Raw genomic sequence first — 26,111 nt, forward strand, 5'->3', positions numbered from 1 at the left:
TTCTTGATCGTCATGTCATTTTAAGTCGATCTAGCCATGTCCGTCCGTCTAACTGTCGAAAGCAGCTAACTTTAGAACCACCCAAACTAGCCGCTTTTAAATTTTGCACAAATACTTTCTATTAGTGGAAGTCATAAAAAAACACCTCATGCAAAGTTTCAGCCAAATCGGATGAGAATTTCGCGCTCTATTGGCACAAGAAATCAAGATACAAGATCGGTTTATATGAAAGCTATAGCAAATTATAAATCGATTTGAATCATACTTAGCAAAGTTGTTGAAAGTGATACCTAAACACTACGTACAAAATTTCAGTGAAATCGGACGGGAATTGCGCCCTCTAGAAGCTCAAGAAATCAAGACCCAAGATCGGTTTATATGGCAGCTATATCAAAACATGGACCGATTTGGCCCATTTACAAGGGCCAAATCGGTTGGGATTGTAAATGGGCCAAATCGGTCCATGTTTTGATATAGCTGCCATATAAACTGATCTTGGGTCTTGACTTCTTGAGCTTCTAGAGGGCGCAATTCCGTCCGATTTCACTGAAATTTTGCACGTAGTGTTTAGGTATCACTTTCAACAACTTTGCTAAGTATGATTCAAATCGATTTATAATTTGCTATAGCTTTCATATAAACCGATCTTGTATCTTGACTTCTTGCGCCAATAGAGCGCGAAATTCTCATCCGAATTGGCTGAAATTTTGCATGAGGTGTTTTTTATGACTTCCAATAACAATGCTAAGTATGGCGCAAAACGGTACATAACCTGATATAGCTGCCATATAAACCGATCTGGGATCTTGAGCCTCTAGAGGACGCAATTCTCATCCGATTTGGCAGAAATTATGTACAACGGCTTTCCTCATGACTTTCAACATACGTGTCTAATATGGTCTGAATCGATCAATAGCTTTATATAGCTCCCATATAAACCGATCTCCCGATTTTGCTTCTTGAGCCCCTACAAGATGCAAATCTACTCAGAATGAACTGGAATATTACACAATGACTTCTACAATGTTCAACATTCAATTATTGTCCGAATCGGACTATAACTTGATATAGCTCCAATAGCATAAGAGTTCTTTTTCAATATTCTTTGTTTGCCTAAAAAGAGATACCGCACATAGAACTCGGCAAATGCGATCCAAGGTGCAGGATATATAAGATTTGGCCAGGCCGAGATTAGCACAATCTTACTTGTTTTTTTTTTATAATGTTGTTTTACATCACCAAAAACTATTAATGAGTATTCATTGCAATCTCCAATGTACCTCCACTTCGGGATCTTTGCAGATTTTTTTAATACTATGTGTGCCTATTATGGCTGGACAATTATATCAAAAATCAAGCAATGCAGTTAAATCATGGTATTGAAAAGTGATTTGACCATAAGTAGGTTATGTTCTTAGATGGGCTACATTGGTCTACTAAAGGGTGATTTTTAGTTATTGTCTGGTATAATCAGCCCACGTACGTTTCGTGTTTTGTTTCACCGTAAAACATCTTCAGTTTGGTCTATTAACCATGAATCGTCTTACAAACGAACAAAGCTTGCAAATTATTGAATTTTATTACCAAACACGTGCTCTGTTAAGAAACTTCATCGTACTCATTTTTCATTTTGAAGCTCATTTTAGGATTAGTGGGTACGTAAATAAATAAAATTTTCGATTTTGGAGTGAAGATCAGCCAGAAGCATTTCAAGAGCTACCAATGCATCCAGAAAAAGTCACAGTTTGGTGAGGTCTATAGGCTGGTGACATCATTGGACCGTACTTCTTCAAAGATGATGCGAATCGTAACATAAATGTGAATGGTGAGCGCTATCGTGAGATGATATCCAACTTTTTTTTTGCCCAAAATGCAAGAGCTTAACTTGCATAATATGTGGTTCCACCAAGACGGTGCTACATGCTACACAGCACGCGTAACAATGGGCTAATGAGAAGGGAGTTCGCTGAACATTTTATTTAACGTTCAGGACCGGTCAATTACCTTCATAGATCATGCGATTTATCGCCTTAACAAAAATTTTTGTGGGGCAATATTAAAGCTCAGGACTATACAGACAAGTCCACTTCAATTGACAATTTGGGTCTTCAAGACAGTGGGGCTTGATATTCATAGTTTTTGGGGCCCATACCCCAAACCGGACATATGTGCTGCCTTTTTCAATAAGGGGTTTATGTGTATGGTATTTGAGATAAGAAAACGAATTTGATATCCAATTTTGAGGCCAAAACACCCCCCAAACAGGACTTATTTACTGACTGTGGGAATATGGGACTTAAATGAAAGGTATTTGAATTTAGAATACGAATCTGATATCCAAATATGGGACCAAGTGTTTGGGGAGCCGCCTCTCACCAAAAACATCCTCCAAAGGGGACAAATTTACGACCATAGCAATATGGGGCTCAAATGAAAGGTCTATGGGAGTAAAGTAAGAATTTGATATCAATATTCGAATCCGATATATATTTTCAAGGCCAACTCACTGAGTGGCCTTCCATCCCCCAAAACACCCCCCAAGCCGGCCATGTTTGCCGACTATGGAAATATGGGGCTCCAATTTAAGTTATATGGGAGTAGACCACGTATTTGATATCAGCTTTAGGCGCCAACTTTCTAGCGGACGTTCCACCACCATAACAAGCCCCAAATACGACGTATTTGCTCACCAAGACAATTTTGGTCGTAAAGAGAGTGGAATTAAATATTTATAGCTTTTAGGGCCAATACCCCAAACCGGACATATTTGCTGACTTTTGCAATAAGGAGTTTAAATGAGATTAGAAAACGAATTTGATATCCAATTTTGAGGATAATGGCAATATGGGGTCCAAATAAATGATATATGAAAATAGAACACGTTGCTGATATATTTTCCGGGCTAAGTGTTTGGGGACCAACCCAATCCCCAAAAACACCTCTAAATCGGGAATATTTACCGACCATGTCAATATGGAGCTTAAATGAAAGGTATTGGGGGGTAGAGCTACAATTGGTACCCATTTTCGGGACCAATTTTCTAGGAGTCTACCCTTTTCCCAAAATACCCCACAAACAGCAATTTTTTAGTGACCATCACAATATGGGGCTCAAATAAAGGTATTTGGGAGTAGAATACGAGTTTGATATCCAAATGTACGATCATGTATTTAGGGCATCACCCCTTTCCCAAAAAAAACCCCAAAAGAGAAAAAAATTTCGACCATGCCAATATGTGGCTCAGATGAAAGGTATTTGAGATTAGAAAACTAATTTGATAACGTATTTTGGGGCCATGTGTTTGGGTGACGCCTCATCCTGTGAACTCCACTTAAGCCAATGGCAATATGGGGTTTAAATAAATGGTATTTGGGAGAAGAGCACGATGCTGATATTTTTTCAGGGCCAAGTACCTGGGGGACCACCTCTCTCCCGAAAACACCACTAAATTAGACATCATGAGAATACCGGGCTGAAATGAAGTATTTTAAGAATGGAGTACACCTAACATCCAAACTTTAATTCGTAGACCGATAAAGATGGTATGGGATTCAGATAAAAGCAATTATATTGTTAAACTGTTAGTCAAGTTAGCATGGTATATCACTAAAAGATCATTAATTGTCCAAAATAAATATTCCAAGGAAACTTTTGTTCTATATAAAGTAAAAGAAGGAGCAGCGGAGCGGGCCCGGGTCAGCTAGTTGGTCCGCTTCGCTACCCCCGATGCTACAACCAGTATCAAAGTGTAACTGCATTTCAACATTGAGAGCTGTAGCTCAATCTATAAAGAAAATGCAATTTTGTACCTTTAAGTGTCTGAATGTAGTGCGCTAATTCTTTTAGTCGCTCGGTGAATATTTCAATATGTATCTGTATCCCAAATTCCTGAGCTCAATACATAGAAAAGTACCATTTTGGCCGTTTTAGTACCGAAATGTACGAATTTCACAAAAAATCTCTTGGACACCTGGAATATACTCCCAAGGTGTAGAGTATCCTAAATTACAGAGTTCGAGCTTAATCCCTAAAGAAAGTACCAATTTGTACGTTTTAGTACCTAAACGAATGAATTTAAAAAAATTGTTTGCTCACCCGATATATACACTCAATGTATATCTTTATCCCAAGTTGGAGAGCTTTAGCTAAATGTACGAACTTCAAAAAGTCGTCTGTTCGCCCGATACTTACTTTTAGGATGTACCTATATCCCAATTTTGAGAGCTTTAGCTCAATCCGCAATGAGAGTTCAATTTTGTATGTTTTAGTACTTAAATGTACGAGTTTCAAAATGATCTTCTAGTCGCCCGATATAAACTATCGACGTGTACCTATATCCAAAATATCCTAGCTCTACCTGAATCCATAAAAAAGTACGATTTTGTACCGTTAGTTATTGGTTAATTCATTTCGTACTATTTTGCACACTTTGGTATCAAAATTTAAGAAAATTGAGTATATCATTTAGTCACCCATTATTTATTTCCTAGTTGTATCTACGTGCCAAAATTCAGACCTCTAGCTCCATCTGCAAAGAAGGTACCAAATGATAGTAATTTTGGTACCAACATGTGCGAATTCTGAATAGATTACTTAGTCATCCATCAATTATTTCACAGTTGTACCTACATGCCAAATTTCAGACCTCTAGATCCATCTGCGTAAAATGCACCATATGTTACCAAAATGTTCGTACTGCTCATAGATCATTTAGTCACCCATCATATATCTCCTAGTTGTACCTACATGCCAAATTTCAGATCATTAAGTCACCCATCACCTATTTACTAGTTGTACCAACATACCAAATATCAGAGCTCCACCTCCACTCGCAAAGAAGGTACCAATTTTGGTAAAAAAAAATTACGAATTTTGAAAAAATCATTTATTTACTCATCATATATATCTTAGTTGTACCTACACTCCATTTGTAAAGAAGGTACCAAATGGTACCAAAATGTACGAATTTTGAAAAAATCATTTAAGGCCAAAACAGAATGAGCTCGTTGAGCTTTGTTTTTGAGCGTTGCGGCGAAAAATGCAACTCTTTAAACAAATCATACAAAAACAACATGCACAAGTTATAGAATTTTCAACTTTGAGGACTGAAATCGAGCGTCATTCTGAGATGACGCGCGTGAAGTAGTGTTTTTTGTCGTCAAAATTGTTTAACTTTTTCTATTTTCTTTTGTGGAATTTATTTTCAGTTCCATTTTTCAGCGCAACGCTTAAAAACAAAACTCATCGAGCTCATTCTGCTTTGGCCCTTAGTCACCTATCATATTTTTTTTTTGTTCCTACATACCAAATTTCAGACCTTTAGCTCCATTTGTAGAAAAGGTACGAAATGTACAAATTGTGAATAGATCCTTTAATCACCCATCATTTGCTAGTTGTATCTACATACCAAATTTCAGACCTCCACGTCCGGTTGTAAAGAAGTTACCAAAATTCAAATTCGTACATTTTGGTATCAAACTTGGTACCATAATTTTGACACCAAAATGTACGAATTTTGAAAAAAAAAAAAAAAACATTAAGGTTAGGTCAGGATGAAAAGAGGTTGCGGATATTAATCCGCCCCATGCCACTATCGACATACACTTAAGCCAGTAATCGGCTTGTTGTGCGCTCTAAAAACTAAAAACTAACCTCGAAAAAAAAATTTTAAATTAGTAATTCCGTGCTACTTATTTTATCGTTAACTGTTTTCCAAACCACTCCCCTGTGTTGGTTCATGTCTGGCATTCATGGTAACCATTTAGTCACCCATCATTTATTTTCAAGTTGTACCCACATGACAAATTTCAGACCTCTATCTCCATCTGCAAAGAATGTACCAAGTGGTACCACAAAGGGGCATATATACAGAACGGGACAATATGGGATTCTTATGAAAGTTATTTGAGAGTTAAATAAGAATATAAATAATTTTCAAATTTGGACCAAGTAAAAAGGGGGCCGCAAACACTTATGGGTGTAGCGAAGCACAGCGAGCCAGCTGGTACTAAATAAATAAAGAAACATAATCAAACAAGTAAAAAGGCGTTCAGTTCGGCCGGGCCGAACTTTGGATACCCACCACCTCGGGTATATATTGGGTTGCCCAAAAAGTAATTGCGGATTTTTTAAAAGAAAGTAAATGCATTTTTAATAAAACTTAGAATGAACTTTAATCAAATATACTTTTTTACACTTTTTTTCTAAAGAAGAAAGAATGCAATTACAGAGTCACAAGCTGTGAAAAATTTGTCAACGCCGACTATATGAAAAATCCGCAATTACTTTTTGGGCAACCAAATATGTAAACCACCTTCCATCAAAATTGGGTGAAAATTGCATACCTTATGTTCCATAGCAGTTATATCGAAATATGATCCGATTTGGACCAAATACTAATAGATACAAGTCATTGTTCAATCGTATATAACAAAAATATTGGTATTTTTAGTAGCTAAATATATCTAAAAATAAACCAATCTGAACTATACACAACATGGATGTCCAAAAGGCTAACATAAGTCAATGTGTCAAATTTCAGTTAAATCGGATTATAAAAGCGCCTTTTTGGGGCCAAGACTTTAAATCGAGATATCGGTCTGTATGGCAGCTATATGTAAATCTTGATCGATCTAGACCAAATTACAGAAATATTTGAAGGGGCTTAACTTAACATTCAGTCCCAAATTTCGGCAACATTGGACAAATAATGCGCTTCTTATGGCCCCAAAACCTAAAACCGAGAGATCGGTCTATATGGCAGCTATATCCAAATCTGGACCGATCTGTGCCATAATACAGAAGTATGTCAAGGGGCTTAACTTAACTCACTGTCACAAATTTCGGCGACATCGGACAATAAATGCGCCTTTTATGGCCCCAAAACCTAAAACCGAGAGATCGGTCTATATGGCAACTATATCCAAATCTGGACCGATCTGTGCTATAATACAGAAGTATGTCAAGGGGCTTAACTTAACTCACTGTTCCAAATTTCAGCAAAATCGAATAATAAATGTAGCTTTTATGGGCCTAAGACCCTAAATCGGAGGATCGGTCTATATGACAGCTATATCCAAATCTGGACCGATCTGAGCCAAATTGACAAAGGATGTCGAAGGGCCTAACACAACTCACTGTCCCAAATTTCAGCAAAATCGGATAATAAATGTGGCTTTTATGGGCATAAGACCCTAAATCGGCGGATCGGTCTATATGGCAGCTATATTTAAATCTGGACCAATCTGAGCCAAATTGACGAAGGATGTCGAAGGGCCTAACACAACTCACAGTCTCAAATTTCAGCAAAATCGGATAATAAATGTGTCTTTTATTGACCTATGACCCTAAATCGGAGGATCGGTCTATATGGCAGCTATATCCAAATCTGGTCCGATCTGAGCCAAATTAACGAAGGATGACGAAGGGCCTAACACAACTCACTGTCCCAAATTTCAGAAAAATCGGATATTAAATGTGGCTTTTATTGGCCTAACACCCAAAATCGGCGGATCGGTCTATATGGGGGCTATATCAACATATAGTCCGATATAGCCCATCTTCGAACTTAACCTGCTTATGGACAAAAAAAGAATTTGTGCAAAGTTTCAGCTCAAAATCTCTATTTTTGAAGACTGTACGGACGGACATGTTTAGATCGTCTTAGATTTTTACGCTGATCACGAATATGTATACTTTATAGGGTCGGAAATGGATATTTCGATGTGTTGCAAACGGAATGACAAAATGAATATACCCCCATCCTTCGGTGGTGGGTATAAAAATATTAAAAATTTCCTTTTTAAATTTTCGATTTTCTTCAAAGATATGAAAATAAACTAGAGGCTTAAGAAGTCAAGATCCAAGAACGGTTTATATGGCAGCTATATCAGGTTATGAACAAATGTAAACCTTCTTTGACACAGTTGTTGAAAGTTAAAATAAAATACGTCATGCAAAATTTCAGCCAAATCGGATAGGAATTGCGCCCTCTAGAAACTCAAGAAGTCAAGTCCCCAGATCTTTTTATATGACAGCTATATCAGGTTATGAAACGATTTGAACCATACATGGCACAGTTGTTGGATATAATAACAAAACACGTCGTGCAAAAATTCATTAAAATCGGATAAGAATTGCGCACTCTAGAGGCTCAAGAAGTCAAGACCCAAGATCGGTTTATATGACAGCTATATCAGGTTATGAACCGATTTGAACTATACTTGGCACACTTGTTGGACATCATAACAAAACACGTCGAGCGAAATTTCATTCCAATCGGATAAGAATTGCGACCTCTAGAGGCTCAAGAAATCAAGACCCAAGATCGGTTTATATGGCAGCTTTATCAGGTTATGGAGCGATTTAAACCATACTTGGCACAGTTGTTGGATATCATAACAAAACATGTCGTGCAACATTGCATTCCAATCGGATAAGAATTGCGCACTCTAGAGGCTCAAAAAGTCAAGACCCAAGATCAGTTTATATGGCAGCTATATCAAAACATGGACCGATATGGCCCATTTACCTCATGCAAAATTTCAGCCAAATCGGATGAGAATTGCGCCCTTTAGAGGCTCAAGAAGTCAAGATCCAAGATCGGTTTGTATGGCAGCTATACCAGGTTATTTTGCCGATTTTAGCAAAATTTCAGCCAAATCGGATGAAAATTACGCACCCTAAAAGCTGAAGAAGTCAAGACCCAAGATCGGTCTATATGCTAGCCATATCAGGTTATGAACCGATTTGAACCATACTCAGCACTGCTGTTGGAAGTGATACCAAAACACCACGTGTAAAATTTCAGTCAAATCGGATGAGAATTGCACTCTCTGAAGGCACAAGAAGTCAACACCCAAGATCGGTTTATATGGCAGCTATATCAAAACATGAACCGATTTGGCCCGTTTGAAATCCCAACCGACCCACACTAATAAAAAGTATTTGTGCAAAATTTCAAGCCGCTAGCTTTACTTCTTCGAAATTTAGCGTGATTTGGACAGAGAGACGGACGGTCATGGCTAGATCGATTTAAAATGTCATGGCGATCAAGAATATATATACGTTATGGTGTCTAAGACGCATATTTAGAGGTGTTATAAACATAATGACGATTTTAGTATGCCCCCATCCTATGGTGGAGGGTATAAAAAAAATATTTTTTGCGCAATTGTGCACAATGCACATATATTTGTTTGATGCACATTCTTGATCATCCTGACATTCTTCATCGATTTCAGCATGCTCGACTGTCTGTCTGTCAACACCATGCCAACTCTCGAAGGAGTAAAGCTAGGCGCTGGAAATTTATTACAAATACTTCCTATCAGTGTAGGTCGGTTGGGATTGCAAATGGGACATATCGGTTAATGTTTTTGTATAGTTTCCATATGAACAGATCTCTCGACTGTACTTCTTGAGTCTCTAGAGAGCTCAAATCTGAACTGATTTGTAGTATGATATTCAACAGATGTGTGTAGGATCGGTCTAAAGGAGGCCCCATATAAACCTATCTCCCGATTGCACTTCTTGAGCCCCTAGAGGACGCAGTTCTTATCTGATATGGCTGAAATGTTGAACAACGACTTCTCATATGACCTTCAACATACGTGCCATTTATGGGCGGAATCGGTCTATAACCTGATATAGCTACCATTTAAATGTTTTCCCGATTTTATATCTTGAGCCTGTATAGGACAAAATTCGTATGCGCTTTAGAAATTTTGTACAATGACTTCTACTATGGTCCCTAATATCCAAACCAAGTATGGCCCGAATTGGTCCATAACCTGATGTAGCTCCAATAGCTTAGCAATTCTTATCCATTATCCTTTTTTGACTTAAAAGAGATATCGGGTAAAGAACTGGACAAATGCGATTCATGGACAAGGAGATATATGATTCGGACGAACTTACCAGGTTTTAATTGTATTATTTTATTCTGTTATTTTTTGTTCGTTTTATTTGGTTCCATTTATTTTAGTTTATCCTATTCTATCTTACTCTCCTCCGCTCAACCCCTTCATTAATTGAGCCGCAGACATTTTCCGCAAACAAATGACTTTTTAGCAGGCAGTCTGCTGACATGAAATTGCAAACAGTCTGCTGTGATAACAGAACTACTGCCTTAATATCAGCAAAATAAACTACTAACAGTCCATGAGTGTATATGTTAATTGGCACGTGAAAACGTTCTTACGGGTTTTAACAGTTGACCATTTGACATAACAATCTGAGTAATAGGTCTTTTCGCATACTTTTCGAGGAAAATTTGCCAGTAAACATCTGCTGGAGAGCAAGGACAGCCCTTGTTCTCTTTAGTTATTTATTTGAATTCAACAACTGGTTTTCATAAGACAGCTGTTCGATGATTCAAATTTCTGTTGGGAAAACAACCTACAGTGGGAATTTGCAAGCTCTCAATTACCAAACTCTCAAAATTTTGATTGCTCTCACGCACTACGCTATCTACGCTACGCTAGCAAAAGGGGAAATGCAAGGGCAGACGATTTGGCGGCGAAGGCCAGAGGACTGCCGTCAATAAACCTCGGCTCTCGCATCTAACACATACCGGCACTTAGGTAGAGACACAATACCAGACATGAACCAACTTAGGGGAGTGGCATTGAAAACAATCAAGAATTTTGTACGTAGCACGGAACTCCTAACTTAAAATTTTCTTTTTAGAGGTTATTTTATAGTTTTTAGAACGCACAACAAGCCGATTACTGGCTTAGGTGTGTGTCCATAGTGGCATGGGGCGGATTAATATCTGCACCCTCTTTATAACCTAACCTAACCCAAAACTACGCTAGCAAATATAGTACGCGAACGATTTCCAGTGACAATTTGTGCAAATTTGCAAAAATGTTTGAGTACGCAAACACACATACTTATACTGTCTGCGTAGAATTTTCAGCAGCTTTCGGTTTGATACTAAAGACGTGCACAGTACAACTATTGTAAATGCACCCATTTGATCGTTTTTCAACATTCAGTGCGTATTAATAAAGGGTGATTTTTTTGAGGTTAGGATTTTCATGCATTAGTATTTGACAGATCACGTGGGATTTCAGACATGGTGTCAAAGAGAAAGATGCTCAGTATGCTTTGACATTTCATCATGAATAGACTTACTAACGAGCAACGCTTGCAAATCATTGAATTTTATTACCAAAATCAGTGTTCGGTTCGAAATGTGTTCAAATTTTGACAAATTTTGTTCAGCGATGATGCTCATTTCTGGTTGAATGGCTACGTAAATAAGCAAAATTGCCGCATTTGGAGTGAAGAGCAACCAGAAGCCGTTCAAGAACTGCCCATGCATCCCGAAAAATGCACTGTTTGGTGTGGTTTGTACGCTGGTGGAATCATTGGACCGTATTTTTTCAAAGATGCTGTTGGACGCAACGTTACGGTGAATGAACACATTTCGAACCGAACACTGATTTTGGTAATAAAATTCAATGATTTGCAAGCGTTTCTCGTTAGTAAGTCTATTCATGATGAAATGTCAAAGCATACTGAGCATCTTTCTCTTTGACACCATGTCTGAAATCCCACGTGATCTGTCAAATACTAATGCATGAAAATCCTAACCTCAAAAAAATCACCCTTTATGTAGAACGTAGTTTCTGGTACGAGTGAGTGTTGGTATTTTTCAAAGAAATTAAGTGAGAGTGAATAAAGAGAAAAAGGAATAACATATCTTATATATAAAAATCAATTTGTGTTTGTTAGTAGGTTTGTTTGTATGTTTATGTGTTCTTTATAGACTCAGAAACGGCTGAACCGATTTTCTTTAAATTTTCACAGATGGTGCATAATGACCCCGTGGTGAAAATATGGTACTACATTTTTTGATATCTGAAGAGGAGGCGGACCCTCCCCCTTAACCTAATTTTCAAAAACGCCAGATCTCGGAGATGGGTGGTGCGATTTAAGCGACATTTTGTGTGCTCTCATATAGTACCCTAACAATAAAAATTTGGTATCCAAATTTCGGATGGGGTACCTAGGGGGGTCCCCCTCACCCTAAAACCTACCAAACATAAATTTAGACCAATCACGACAATATGGGACTCAAATGAAAGGTATTTAGAATAAGAAAACGTATCTGATATCCAATTGTCGGACCAAGTGCTAGGGGGACCAGCCCAAGCCCCAAAACACTCCTAAATCGGACACATTTAACGACCATGGCAATATGGGACTCAAATGAAAGGTATTTGCGAGTAGAATGCGAATCTGATATCCAAATATGGGACCACGTTTCTGGAGATCCACCCCTTCCCCCAAACTAGACTTATATACTGACCATGGGAATATGGGGCTTAAATGAAAGGTATTTGAATGTAGAATACGTATCTGATATCCAAATATGGGACCAAGTGTTTGGGGAGCCGCCTCTCACCAAAAACATCCTCCAAAGGGGACAAATTTACGACCATAGCAATATGGGGCTCAAATGAAAGGTCTTTGGGAGTAAAGCACGAATTTGATGTCAATATTCGAATCCGATATATATTTTCAAGGCAAAATCACTGAGTGGCCTCCCATCCCCCAAAACACCCCCCAAGCCGGCCATGTTTGCCGACTATGGAAATATGGGGCTCCAATTTAAGTTATATGGGAGTAGACAACGTATTTGATATCAGCTTTAGGCGCCAACTTTCTAGCGGACGTTCCACCACCATAACAACCTCCAAATAGGACGTATTTGCTCACCAAGGCAATTTTGGTCTTAAAGAGAGTGGAATTAAATATATATAGTTTTTAGGGCCAATACCCCAAACCGGACATATTTGCTGACTTTTGCAATAAGGAGTTCAAATGAGATTAGAAAATGAATTTGATATCCAATTTTGAGGGTAACAATATGGGGTCCAAATAAATGATATATGAGAAAGAGCACGTTGCTGATATATTTGCCGGGCTTAGTGTTTGGGTGACCACTCCAAATCGGGCATATTTACCGACCATATCAATGCGGAGCTTAAATGAAAGGTATTGGGGGGTAGAGCAAGAATTGATACCCATTTTCGGGTCCTATTTTCTAGGGGTTTACCCCTTTCCCAAAATACCCCACAAACAGCAATTTTTTAGTGACCATCACAATATGGGGCTCAAATAAAGGTATTTGGGAGTAGAATACGAGTTTAATATCCAAATGTAGGACCATGTATTTAGGGCATCACCCCTTTCCCAAAACACCCCCAAAAGGGAAAAAAATGTTCGACCATGCCAATATGTGGCTCAAATGAAAGGTATTTGAGATTAGAAAACGAATTTGATAACGTATTTTGGGGCCATGTGTTTGGGTGACGCCTCACCCTGTAAACTCCTCTTAAGTCAATGGCAATATGGGGTTTAAATAAATGGTATTTGGGAGAAGAGCACTATGCTGATATTTTTTCAGGGGCAAGTATCTGGGGGACCACCTCTCCCCCGAAAACACCACTATATTAGACATCATGAGAATACCGGGCTGAAATGAAGTATTTTAAGAATGGAGTACAATTTACATCCAAACTTAAATTCGTATACTGATAAAGTTCATGTGGGATTCAGATAAAGGCACTTATATTGTTAAACTGTTAGTCAAGTTAGCACTAAAGCACTAAAAAATTTTTAATTATCCAAAATAAATATTCCAAGGAAACTTTTGTTCCATATAAAGTAAAATAAGGAGCAGCGGAGCGGGCCTGGGTCAGCTAGTATGGTATATAACAGGTATAAATAGATATTTGTTGTGAAACAACAAGTATTTATTTTCCGCTATCAATGAAAAGGGCAGCTGAAGTTAAAAAAGCGTTTTTATACCCACCACCGATGTAAGGCATATATTATTTTTGTCATTCCGTTTGCAATACATCGAAACATCCATTGTCGAGCCTACAAAGTACATAAAGGGTGATTTTTTTGAGGTTAGGATTTTCATGCATTAGTATTTGACAGATCACGTGGGATTTCAGACATGGTGTCAAAGAGAAAGATGCTCAGTATGCTTTGACATTTCATCATGAATAGACTTACTAACGAGCAACGCTTGCAAATCATTGAATTTTATTACCAAAATCAGTGTTCAGTTCGAAATGTGTTCATTCACCGTAACGTTGCGTCCAACAGCATCTTTGAAAAAATACGGTCCAATGATTCCACCAGCGTACAAACCACACCAAACAGTGCATTTTTCGGGATGCATGGGCAGTTCTTGAACGGCTACTGGTTGCTCTTCACTCCAAATGCGGCAATTTTGCTTATTTACGTAGCCATTCAACCAGAAATGAGCCTCATCGCTGAACAAAATTTGTCGATTCACTGAAAATGATTTCACTGAAAATGATTTGCAAGCGTTGCTCGTTAGTAAGTCTATTCATGATGAAATGTCAAAGCATACTGAGCATCTTTCTCTTTGACACCATGTCTGAAATCCCACGTGATCTGTCAAATACTAATGCATGAAAATCCTAACCTCAAAAAAATCACCCTTTATATTTTTGATCGTCATAAAATCGACGGCAACGACTTAACGATGTCCATGTATCTGTCCGTCTGTGGTAATCACGCTACAGCCTTTACAAGTTAAGACATCGAGGTGAAATTTAGCAAAGGTATTTTTTTCATCATTAATTTCTTTACTTCTAAATGACAGCAGTAACTTAGAATACTTCTTTAATCCAGTATCTTTTACCAGAGAATACGGGCGAATATCTTAGACAACCACATTTGTCAAAACTTCGATCGAAGATTTTTTCGCCTCTTGATTTCATTTGTGTTTATTCAAATTCGAAATTGAGTTTTCATTGTATTTGTATACATTGAAACATATTTTGCTGGCATCAAAATTGGTTATATCTGCATCATTCTCGTCTTTTATTATTCCAAAGCAATGCCATATTCTGCTTCTTCCACTTTTGTGACTTATTTTGTATTGTCCCGATTTAATAATTTCTTTAATCTCTAAATTATCCATTCTTGTAATATTTTTATACCCACCACCATAGGATAGGGGTAAACTACTCTAGTCATTCCGTTTGTAACACCACGAAACATTGATCTGGGACCCCATAAAGAATATATATTCTGAATCGTCTCGACATTCTGTCGAACGCGTAAAGCTAGCCGCTTGAAATTTACTTAATATCGATGTAAGTCGTTGGCGACTGCAAATGGGCCATATCGGTTCAGATTTAGATATAGCTCCCATTTAAATCGATCTCCCGATTTGAATTCTTGAGCCCTTACAAGCCGCATTTTTTGTCTGATATGATTGAAATTTTCCATTTTGTGTTCTGTTATGACTTCCAGCAACTGCGCCAAGTACGATGCGAATCGATCTAGAACCTGATAAAGCTCCCATACAAAGCGATCACCCGATTTGACTTCTTGAGCCCTTACAAGCCGCAATTTGTGTCCGATTTGGCTGAAATTTTGCATATAGTGTTCCGTTGTGACTTCCACAACTGTGCTAAGGACGGTTTATATCGATCTATAACCTGATATAGCTCCCATATAAACCGATCTCTCTATTTGACTTCTTGAGCCCTTACGAGGAGCAATTGTTCCAAGTGCGGTCCGAATCGGTCCATAACCTGATATAGCTCCCATGTAAACCGGTCCCTCGATCATCCTTGTTCGGTTCCAAGAAGTATGTAGAATAAAACAAGTAAAAGCGTGCTAAGTTCGGCCGGGCCGAATCTTATATACCCTCCACCATGGATCGCATGTGTCGAGTTCTTTTCCCGGCATCTCTTCTTAGGCAGAAAAGGATATAAGAAAAGAGTTGCTCTGCTATTAAAACGATATCAAGATATGGTCCGGTTCGGACCACAATTAAATTATATGTTGGAGACCTGTGTAAAATTTCAGCCAATTCGTATAAGAATTGCGCCCATTGGGGCTCACGAAGTAAAATAGAGAGAACGATTTATACGGGGTCTGTATCGGGCTATAGACCGATTCAGACCATAATAAATACGTTTGTTGATGGTCATGAGAGGATCCATCGTACAAAATTTCAGGCATATCGGATAATAATTGCGACCTCTAAGGGTGAAGAAGTCAAGATCCCAGATCGGTTTATATGGAAGCTATATCAGGTTATGAACCGATTTGAACCTTATTTGACACAGTTGTTGAAAGTAAAAAAAAAATACGTCATGCAAAATTTCAGCCAAATCGGATAGGAATTGCGCCCTCTAAAAGCTCAAGAAGTCAAATCCCCAGATCTGTTTGTATGACAGCTATATCAGGTTATGGACCGATTTCAACCATACTTGGCACAGTTGTTGGATATCATAACGAAATACTTCGGGCATAAATTCATTCAAATCGGATAAGAATTGTTCCCTCTAGAGGCTCAAGAAGTCAAGACCCAAGATCGGTTTATATGGCAGCTATATCAGGTTATGAACCGATTTCAACCATACTTGGCACAGTTGTTGGATATAATAACAAAACACGTCGTGCAAAATTTCATTTCAATCGGATAAGAATTGCGCACTCTAGAGGCTCAAAAAGTCAAGACCCAAGATCGGTTTATATGGCAGCTATATCAGGTTATGAACCGATTTGAACCATACTTGGCACAGCTGTTGGACATAATAACAAAACACGTCGTGCAAAATTTCATTCTGATCGGATAAGAATTGCGCACGATAGAGGCTCAAGAAGTCAAGACCCAAGATCGGTTTATATGGCAGCTATATCAGGTTATGAACCGATTTGAACTATACTTCGCGCAGTTCATAACAAAACACGTCGTGCGAAATTCCATTCCATTCGGATAAGAATTGCGCTCTCTAGAGGCTCAAGAAGTCAAGACCCCAAGATCGGTTTATATGGCAGCTATATCAGGTTATGGGCCGATTTGAACCATACTTGGCACAATTGTTGGATATAATAACAAAACACGTCGTGCAAAATTTCATTCCAATCGGATAAGAATTGCGCACTCTAGAGGCTCAAAAAGTCAAGACCCAAGATCGGTTTATATGGCAGCTATATCAGGTTATGAACCGATTTGAACCATACTTGGCACAGCTGTTGGACATAATAACAAAACACGTCGTGCAAAATTTCATTCTGATCGGATAAGAATTGCGCACGATAGAGGCTCAAGAAGTCAAGACCCAAGATCGGTTTATATGGCAGCTATATCAGGTTATGAACCGATTTGAACTATACTTCGCGCAATTGTTGGACATAATAACAAAACACGTCGTGCAAAATTTCATTCCAATCGGATAAGAATTGCGCACTCTAGAGGCTCAAGAAGTCAAGACCCAAGATCGGTTTATATGGCAGCTATATCAAAACATGGACCGATATGGCCCATTTACAATACCAACCGACCTACACTAATAAGAAGTATTTGTGCAAAATTTCAAGCGGCTAGCTTAACTCCTTCGGAAGTTAGCGTGCTTTCGACAGACAGACGGACGGACGGACGGACGGACGGACGGACGGACGGACGGACGGACAGACGGACGGACGGACGGACGGACAGACGGACGGACATGGCTAGATCGACATAAAATGTCACGACGATCAAGAATATATATACTTTATGGGGTCTCAGACGAATATTTCGAGTAGTTACAAACAGAATGACGAAATTAGTATACCCCCCATCTTATGGTGGAGGGTATAATAATGCCCTTCAACTAAATATATTTTGTATAAATTTATTGCAGAATCCATGGTGGTAGGTTCTCAAGATTCGGCCCGGCCGAACTTAGAACGCTTTTACTTGTTTTTTCATAACCACAATCTACTGACAAATTTCCTTGGTGCACCTTTAGTAATAAGAAAATACTTATGGTACTAGAGTTTATTGAGAACAAGAAAACATATTAATATGTTACTCTCCCCAAAATAACAGGACTATACGGCGGATGACTCATCAAATCGGTGTTTTGAGTACTCAAAAATGCAGTTATTTGAGCCGATGTGTAAGACCTCGCATTGTGGTGGTGAAGAGTGATCCGTCTTCGGCGGTTGGTTTTCCTGATTTCTTGGAAAACAGATGGTTGTGTGCCACTCAGAATTGACTGTTCGGCATTGTTCTAGTGGTACAATTGCGACATGCCCAATTTAGCCGAAAAAACAGGTGGCCCTTTGCTTGGAAGTGACTTGTGCGAGAGCAACTTTTGTTGTATTTGGCTCATCTTGAAACACTCATACAGTCGACTGCTGTTTACTTTCGGGCTCATACGCGTAAATCCACGATTCATCACCTGTCACGATGTCATAGACGTGTTTCGAAGCAGCCCGACCGTATTTTTGGGGCATTTTATTCGACCAAACGACAAGACCATTGTTTGGAGCGAATGACAAATTGTGTATCTGTTTATACTTGCAGTTACACTGCTGCCTGCCTTTTTTTGGTACCTCTTTGCAAAATGTGAGGTAGGAGTTTATCTTCTGCAATAATAATGGCTTAAATTATGGTGTAAAACAAGGATGTTAACTAATAAGAACAATATATAATTATAGATGTATCGCAAAATTGAGTGTCATTCCTACACCCATGGAAACTAGTCTGCTGATATCAACAAACACTGTCTGCTGACAGCAAATAATTTTTTTTTTTTACCTTTTTAATGGAACCAAAATTTTTTTTAACTTCTTAACAAAAATTGAAGCTAATTGCTTCAATTTATATAAATGTTTCCCAAATTTAGGCATACGTTTTTTTGATTTAAAGCCTAATATGATGTTGCTAGTTATTTTGGCTGCTGTTATTTAAAATCGAGATAGAATTATCAATTTACAGAAAATGAAAAAGAAAAGTACACTAACTGTTTATACTAACAAGTTTCTCTGAATGTGAACTTTACGAATTTTTGTTTTCACGAAGAATATAAAATTTTTTGAACGGCGTTGTTTCACATTTTCAGCACGGTTTTGTAAAGGGCGGATCAACATCTTCTACCCTCATAGAATTTGTGTGCCGCATTCATAAGGGTTTTGTGAAAAACAACAGACAGACGTTATTTATACCGATTTAAACAAATACACAATCTCTTTCGGTATTATCTTATTTGACACGATTTGGCGTACTAAACTGTATTAAACGTTTTATTTCATATATGCCATAAGGTATTGTTGTCATAAAAGACGGCGAACGATGACGCCAATTTTTCTTTCGGTGTAATGATAAAAGAATTAGGTGCTATAAAAATGCATGTCAACTAAATCCCCTTTATAAAACAATGAGCTAAATAGAAGTGTTTAAATCAAAGGTGATTTGTGAAGACTTAATAATGAAAATAACTTTTTACAAATTTGCAAATTGCTAATTTTGCCCATGAACATTCCACTAAGGAACAGGGGCAAACTTCTCATATATCAATGAGTGCAGTCCGATTCAAGTTTAAGCTCAATGAAAAGGGGCCTCCTTTTTATAGCCGAGTCCGAATGGCGTGCCGCAGTGCGACACCTCTTCGGAGATAAGTTCTACATGGCATATTACCTCACAAATGTTGCCAGCATTAGGAGGGGAAAGTGTTTTCACCGCTGAAAATATTTTCTGATGGTCTCGCCAGGATTCGAACCCAGGCGTTCACCGTCATAGGCGGACATTCTAGCCTCTGCGCTACGGTGGCCTCCACAACAAAACAAATTTGATAAGTCGAATTTGTCATGTTATCTGTTTGTTATCTGCATAACTTTTAACAGAAACATCAGACTTTGACTTATGTTGCGGCAAAATAAATGCATGCGCGAAAGAAATTATTTTTCAATTGCCAATTCGTCACACTGTACGTGGCCGTGTCTGAGAATTATTTTGTTATCGCTTTCTGAGTTTTCTTGACAGCAGCGGACTTTATTATCAATTTGGGATTTGCTTCTATCTGCTTTAAATAGAAAAATTCAATCTATTAAACAAATACAATGCCTTTGTAATCTGTACGTTTAACAACACATACCTTATTATATATTATAAAAAATCAACTTAAAAAGAAGTGAAAACTGGGGAGCACATATACATAATGGTCAAGCGGATCACGAAGGCCCTGAGTGACTCGCTTGTGTCAGCATCTTTTAGAGCCAAACAAAGGGGTAAAAAGCGGCCGCAATGGTGGACCCCAGAACTGGTTGGTCTAAGGAAGGGCTGCAGAAAGCTCTTCAACCGGGCACCACACGATTGGGATGTCTATAAGGCTGATGTGAAGGAAGTAACAGATCGTACTGAAAAGGAAAGGAATCGGCTTGAGCTCTGAAATTTGGGATACAGGCACACCTTAACAGTACATATAAGGCGACGAAAATATTTTTTTGAAATTCATACATTTGCGAATGGAGATAGAACTCTGAATTTGGGATACAGGTACACATTGAGGTTAAATGCCGGGCAACTAGAAACATTTTTGAAATCCGTACATAAAGGACCTAACACGTTCAAAATGGTACTTTCTTTACAGATTGAGCTACAGAACTCAAAATTAGGATACCGTTACTCCTTGACAATATATGGTGATTTTCTCCTCCTAGACTAGGTGATTTTCTCGCGTTATTTGAGGATGTTGGAAACCAAGCAAGGGGTCTGATTGTTTTTGACTTGGCAAAATTCAGGCTTATCTTTGTCTTCCTTCATCTCAAATGTGGACACAAACTTCCCCGCGGTGTCATTGGGGTAGCTACCTTTAACATCCGTTGAAGGGAGTGAGCTAAAATGTGCCACGAGCTCTATAGAACGATAAAAAAGATGGGTTGGGGCGTCGGGTTAGTAGCCCATCACCCGGTAAACCTGAAGGAATTAATGTGAAAAACGAAGAAGAAATAAATAGATCCCCCATGTTGGCGGCCTCCGCAAACGTTTTAAGGACCATGATTTGCGTATCTGCACCTGGAATGTCCGCATTCATTGTTAAGAGTGTGCAGTGTATTCACTGGCGGATGTATTAGAGAAGTACAAGGCAGACATTACTGCCATACAGGAAGTGCGATGGCTTAGGGAGGGCTCCACAACAACTATAAATAATATATTGGGTTGCCCAAAAAGTAATTGCGGATTTTTCATATAGTCGGCGTTGACAAATTTTTTCACAGCTTGTGACTCTGTAATTGCATTCTTTCTTCTGTCAGTTATCAGCTGTTACTTTTAGCTTGCTTTAGAAAAAAAGTGTAAAAAAAGTATATTTGATTGAAGTTCATTCTAAGTTTTATTAAAAATGCATTTACTTTCTTTTAAAAAATCCGCAATTACTTTTTGGGCAACCCAATAGCTGCCATGAGACGAGGCATAGAATTGGCTGTGGGTTTGTGGTTAGTCGGAGAATTAAAAACCTTGTCTCCAGGTTTACTCCGGTGGATGAAAGGCTAGCCACAATCCGCAAAATGCCAAATTATTCAACATCAGTCTTATTTGCGCCCATGCCCAGACGAAAAACTAGGACGAACAGATCAAGGATATTTTCTACGCACATCTAGAGAGGGAATGTCACTACTGTCCACCTATGATCGTTCTGGGAGATTTTAATGCGAAAATAGGGAAGGATAATATCTTTGGCCTAACAGTCGGAAAATTTTGCCTACACGAAGAAACTTCCGATAATGGTTTGAGGCTAATAGACTTCGCCGCGCCAAAGAACATGGTAGTTAGCAGCACCAGATTCCTACATCGAAGGATTCACACGACTGTCACCCTATCAAAACACCAGAAACCAAATAGACCATATTATGATAGATGGAAGGCATTCAACCTCCATGCTAAATGTACGATAGATCCGAGGGGAGAATATAGATTCGGATCATTACCTTGTTGCACCAAAGGTTCGCACCTGTCATAGTGTGGCGAGAAACGTACAATCTGACACTGCACGGAAGCTGGACATTGAAAAGCTGCAAACACAACAGATGGCAACGGCATACTCCACTCGACTGAAAAGGAGGGAGGAAAAACGTCTATTCCGCAGAAAGAAAAAGGAAATGGAAAGGTGTGAGTGTGAGCGAATTGAAATGTACAAGAGTCAGAATGAAGTCCGGAAATTCCACGAAAGACTTAAACATCAAACCGATGGCTTTGGTGCAGGCACATGCTCCTGCAGAGACGCAGAAGGAAATCTGGAAACTGACACAGATAATGTGGTGGAGATATGGATAGAATATTTTACCCAACTGCTAGTGTCCGACGATGCACAGTGTTTCCAAATCCAAAAATCTAACAGAAATATATCTCTGAAATATATCTTTTGAACGGATAGATATATGTACACTTTATATAGTCAATGTTGAGGTGCTTTCCAACAAGTACGCAAAATTTTGAGACTCTAGTGGGTGCAGTTGCAATTTTATATTGCAGTCATTTATGGACAGTTTGGCTTGATCCTTTTTTTTAAGATAGACCTCGTAAAATTACAAGTTATACAAGTTATCTCGAATGGATTACAAGTTATTGGACTTACAACGATTTTTTATACCCACCACCGACGGATGGGGGTATATTCATTTTGTCATTCCGTTTGCAACACATCGAAATATCCATTTCCGACCCTATAAAGTATATATATTCTTGATCAGCGTAAAAATCTAAGACGATCTAGTCATGTCCGTCCGTCTGTCTGTTGAAATCACGCTACAGTCTTCAAAAATAGAGATATAGATCGGTTCAGATTTGGATATAGCTGACATATAGACCGATCCTCCGATTTAGGGTCATACGCCCATAAAAGCTACATATATTATCCGATTTTGCTGAAATTTGGAACAGTGCGTTGCCTTAGGCCCTTCGACATCCTTCGTTAATATGGCACAGATTGGTTCAGATTTGGATATAGCTGTCATATAGACCGATCTCTCGATTTTAGGTTTTGGGGCCATAAAAAGCGCATTTATTGTCCGATGTTGCCGAAATTTGGGACAAAGAGTTAAGTTAAGCCCCTTCACATATTTCTGCAATTTGGTCTAGATCGATCAAGATTTGCATATAGCTGCCACATAGACCGATCTCTCGATTTAAATTCTTGGCCCCATAAAAGGCGCATTTTTAATCCGATTGCACTGAAATTTGACACATTGACTTATGTTATGCTTTTCTACATCCGTGTCGTATATTGTTCAGATCGGTTTATTTTTAGATATAGCTACTAAAAAGGCCAATATTTTGTTATACACAATTAAACAATGACTTGTACTTATCAGTATTTGGTCCAAATTGGATCATATTTCGATATAACTGCTATGTGACATAAGATTTGCAATTTTCACCGAATTTTGATGAAATGTGGTTTACATATATACCCCAGGTGGTGGGTATCCAAAGTTCGGCCCGGCCGAACTTAACGCCTTTTTACTTGTTTTTTTTTTAAATTTTTTGTTAAGGTAACTTCGGTGTTTCTGAAATAATGAAACTGTTTGTAAACCGATTTAAAAGCATAGCTAGAAAGGCTACAAACTCTCTTTAAAAAAAATTGTGCAAATTATCCCTTCCTATTAAAAGTTATTCGCTTCAGAATCTAAAATTTTCAAAAAAATCAGAATTTAGCATTTTTTGCAAAAAAAAAGTAACATCGTTGTTTCTTTCATTATTTTTTTTTTCTTCCACTAGGTATTATTTTCTTTTGAATGTTTTAAAGAGGATTAAATTTTGATGCCATCAATGCTGCGGATGTCTCGATTTGACCAACTAATGTATATGTTGCGGCGTCTCAAAATTGACAGTTTTTGGCCAAAATCCTTCAAATTTCTAAAATCGCACACGATCAATTCTAAAGTTCTTAACAAGTAGTTTCACATGCCTACTAACAAACTGTTAAAGATTTCTACATCCTAGCTACAAACGTGCAAGAAACAGCTAGTTTACAAAAAGACTCATTTTAGTGAGGTTCGTATCTTATTTTGGCCAGTTTGAACGCTTTTTGTAACATATTGGTACATGTTTTTTTCTTTAAAGTACCTTTTAGATTTATATTCATAATGGCGCTTTCTTTAAAGCGAAGACATTTGTTGACCCATTTTTAATTTATAGATAGATTTCGATTACAAAATTTACAATAATTGTGCTGTATATTGTTTTGAAATCCGGTTCTTCAGTTAAAAGTTATGCGGGTTAAAAATCAAAAATTGTTAACAAAACGTGGTTGTCTTCTGATGTCCATGCAAAGGACGACCATACACACAACAACAACAACAAATACAACACATTTTTAAACATTTTTGATTTCTAATCACAACATCCCAGTGGCGAAATTACGTACCGCTCCCAACATGCAGGCATATAAATATACATCTTTAAGGAGTTAATCTACCATCCGTCACAACTTCTCAAAATATGCATGCTGTAGAACATATTTTCGACTTTTTTTCCGTTGAGTGAAAATGCTCTTACACTTACCCACTCAACTTCTCTAAATTGTTGTTTTAATATGCCTGCTTATCGGCTCCAAAAGATGGGATACTCACTGCTCCTCTATTTCTCAAAATAGGGCAGTAACATACCTCAATTTGAGTTCAAAATGATCCAATGCACATTAATTTTATTATTCTATTTTTCTCTGGATATAAAACCCACGCGTGATTTACTGACGGACTGATCACTGCCCAGCCTAAACGGCTAAAGCTAGAATTATGAAATATTACACGAATGTTGGTCTTAGGTCGTAGACGCGGAACAAGATTGGGTTTGGCGATATTCGTTCGTTAAGGTACTAAATGGTACCAATATGGTAAGAAATGGTGCATGTTTGTGCAGTGTGAACGAAAAGTGCTGGGAGAATGATTTTGCGCTCAATTTAAAAAGATATCGAAAAAATAAGATTTAGTGAACAAAATTTTTCAAAATAGTACCGAAAGTGGGAGAAATAGCACGTTTAAGGCTGCATCTGATACTATTTTGTACTTTCTTCGTAAATTGAGATAGAGCTCTGAATTTTGAAACTTAAGTACACCATGGCAAACTTAATTGGATGATTAGAAGGGTTTTTAGAAATTTGTACATTTTGGTGTTAAAAAAAGTACCAACAATGTACGAATTTGTCTTAAAAGACCACTGCTACACAATTATGATTACGAAAAATAAACAATGAAAAAATAGTATTGGTAATGGGAGAAAACATACGTTTAGTATCGCAATTGGTACCATTTGGTACTTCCTTTATAGATGGAGTTTAAGGTCAAAAATTGGGCAGGTAGTTACAACTATGAAATACATGATGGGTGACTAAATGATCTATTCACAACTCGAACATTTTGATATCATTAGGTACTTTCTTCGCAAATTGTGCTAGGGGTCTGAAATTTGGCATGTAGGTACAAGTAGGCAAAATATGTTAGATGTCTAAATGATCTCGTTAAAATTCGAACATTTTGGTACCAAAATTGGTACTACAGGTCTGAAATTTGGCATGTAGGTACAAATAGAAAAAATATTATGGGTGACAAGGTTAGGTTGCAAAGAGGAAGCGAATATTCATCAGCCTCATGCCACTATGGACATGCACCTAAACCAGTTATTGGCTTGTTGTGCGTTCTAAATACTAAAAAGTAACCTCGAAAATTAAAATTTAAATCAGGAATACCGAGCTCCTTAGAAAATCCTTAATTCAGTAATAGCTACGTCCTCTCAAGATCCGGATTACCCCATAGGATTTTCGCCGTCCTACCGACTGTTTCGCTATTCCACAGTGCTACATGCGCATTTGTCGCCCACGCCCTTATCTCAAACTGCGTAGACCCGAGAGGCTTTGGGTTAACCAAGTTTATTGACGGCAGTCCTCTGGCTTTCACCGCCAAATCGTCTGCTTATTTATTCCCAACTTACTCCGCTATAGACCGGCACCCAAACGATGCGGATCGTGATGAGTGACAAAATGTTCTATTCGTACATACAGGTATCAAAAAGTGCTAAATAGTACAGCGAGCGCGGGGAGCTAGAATTTACTTTACTTTAATTGGCTATGACAGAATATTTCTTCCACTAGCCGAACGTAGAATAGCGTTCCAAGCGTCTCGATCTCCTGCGCTCATTCTAAAATCTCTAACACCAAGTTTCGAGGTGTCTCCCACAACTTTATTTTTCCATCGGGCTTTTGGTCTTCCCGGTTTGCGTGTACCACCGTGTTTGCCTTCAAAAGACTTCTTTGCTGGAGCTTCTTCATCCATTC

The sequence above is a fragment of the Stomoxys calcitrans genome, chromosome 1 (genome assembly GCF_963082655.1).
Source record: "Stomoxys calcitrans chromosome 1, idStoCalc2.1, whole genome shotgun sequence".
Classification (NCBI taxonomy): Eukaryota; Metazoa; Arthropoda; class Insecta; order Diptera; family Muscidae; genus Stomoxys; species Stomoxys calcitrans.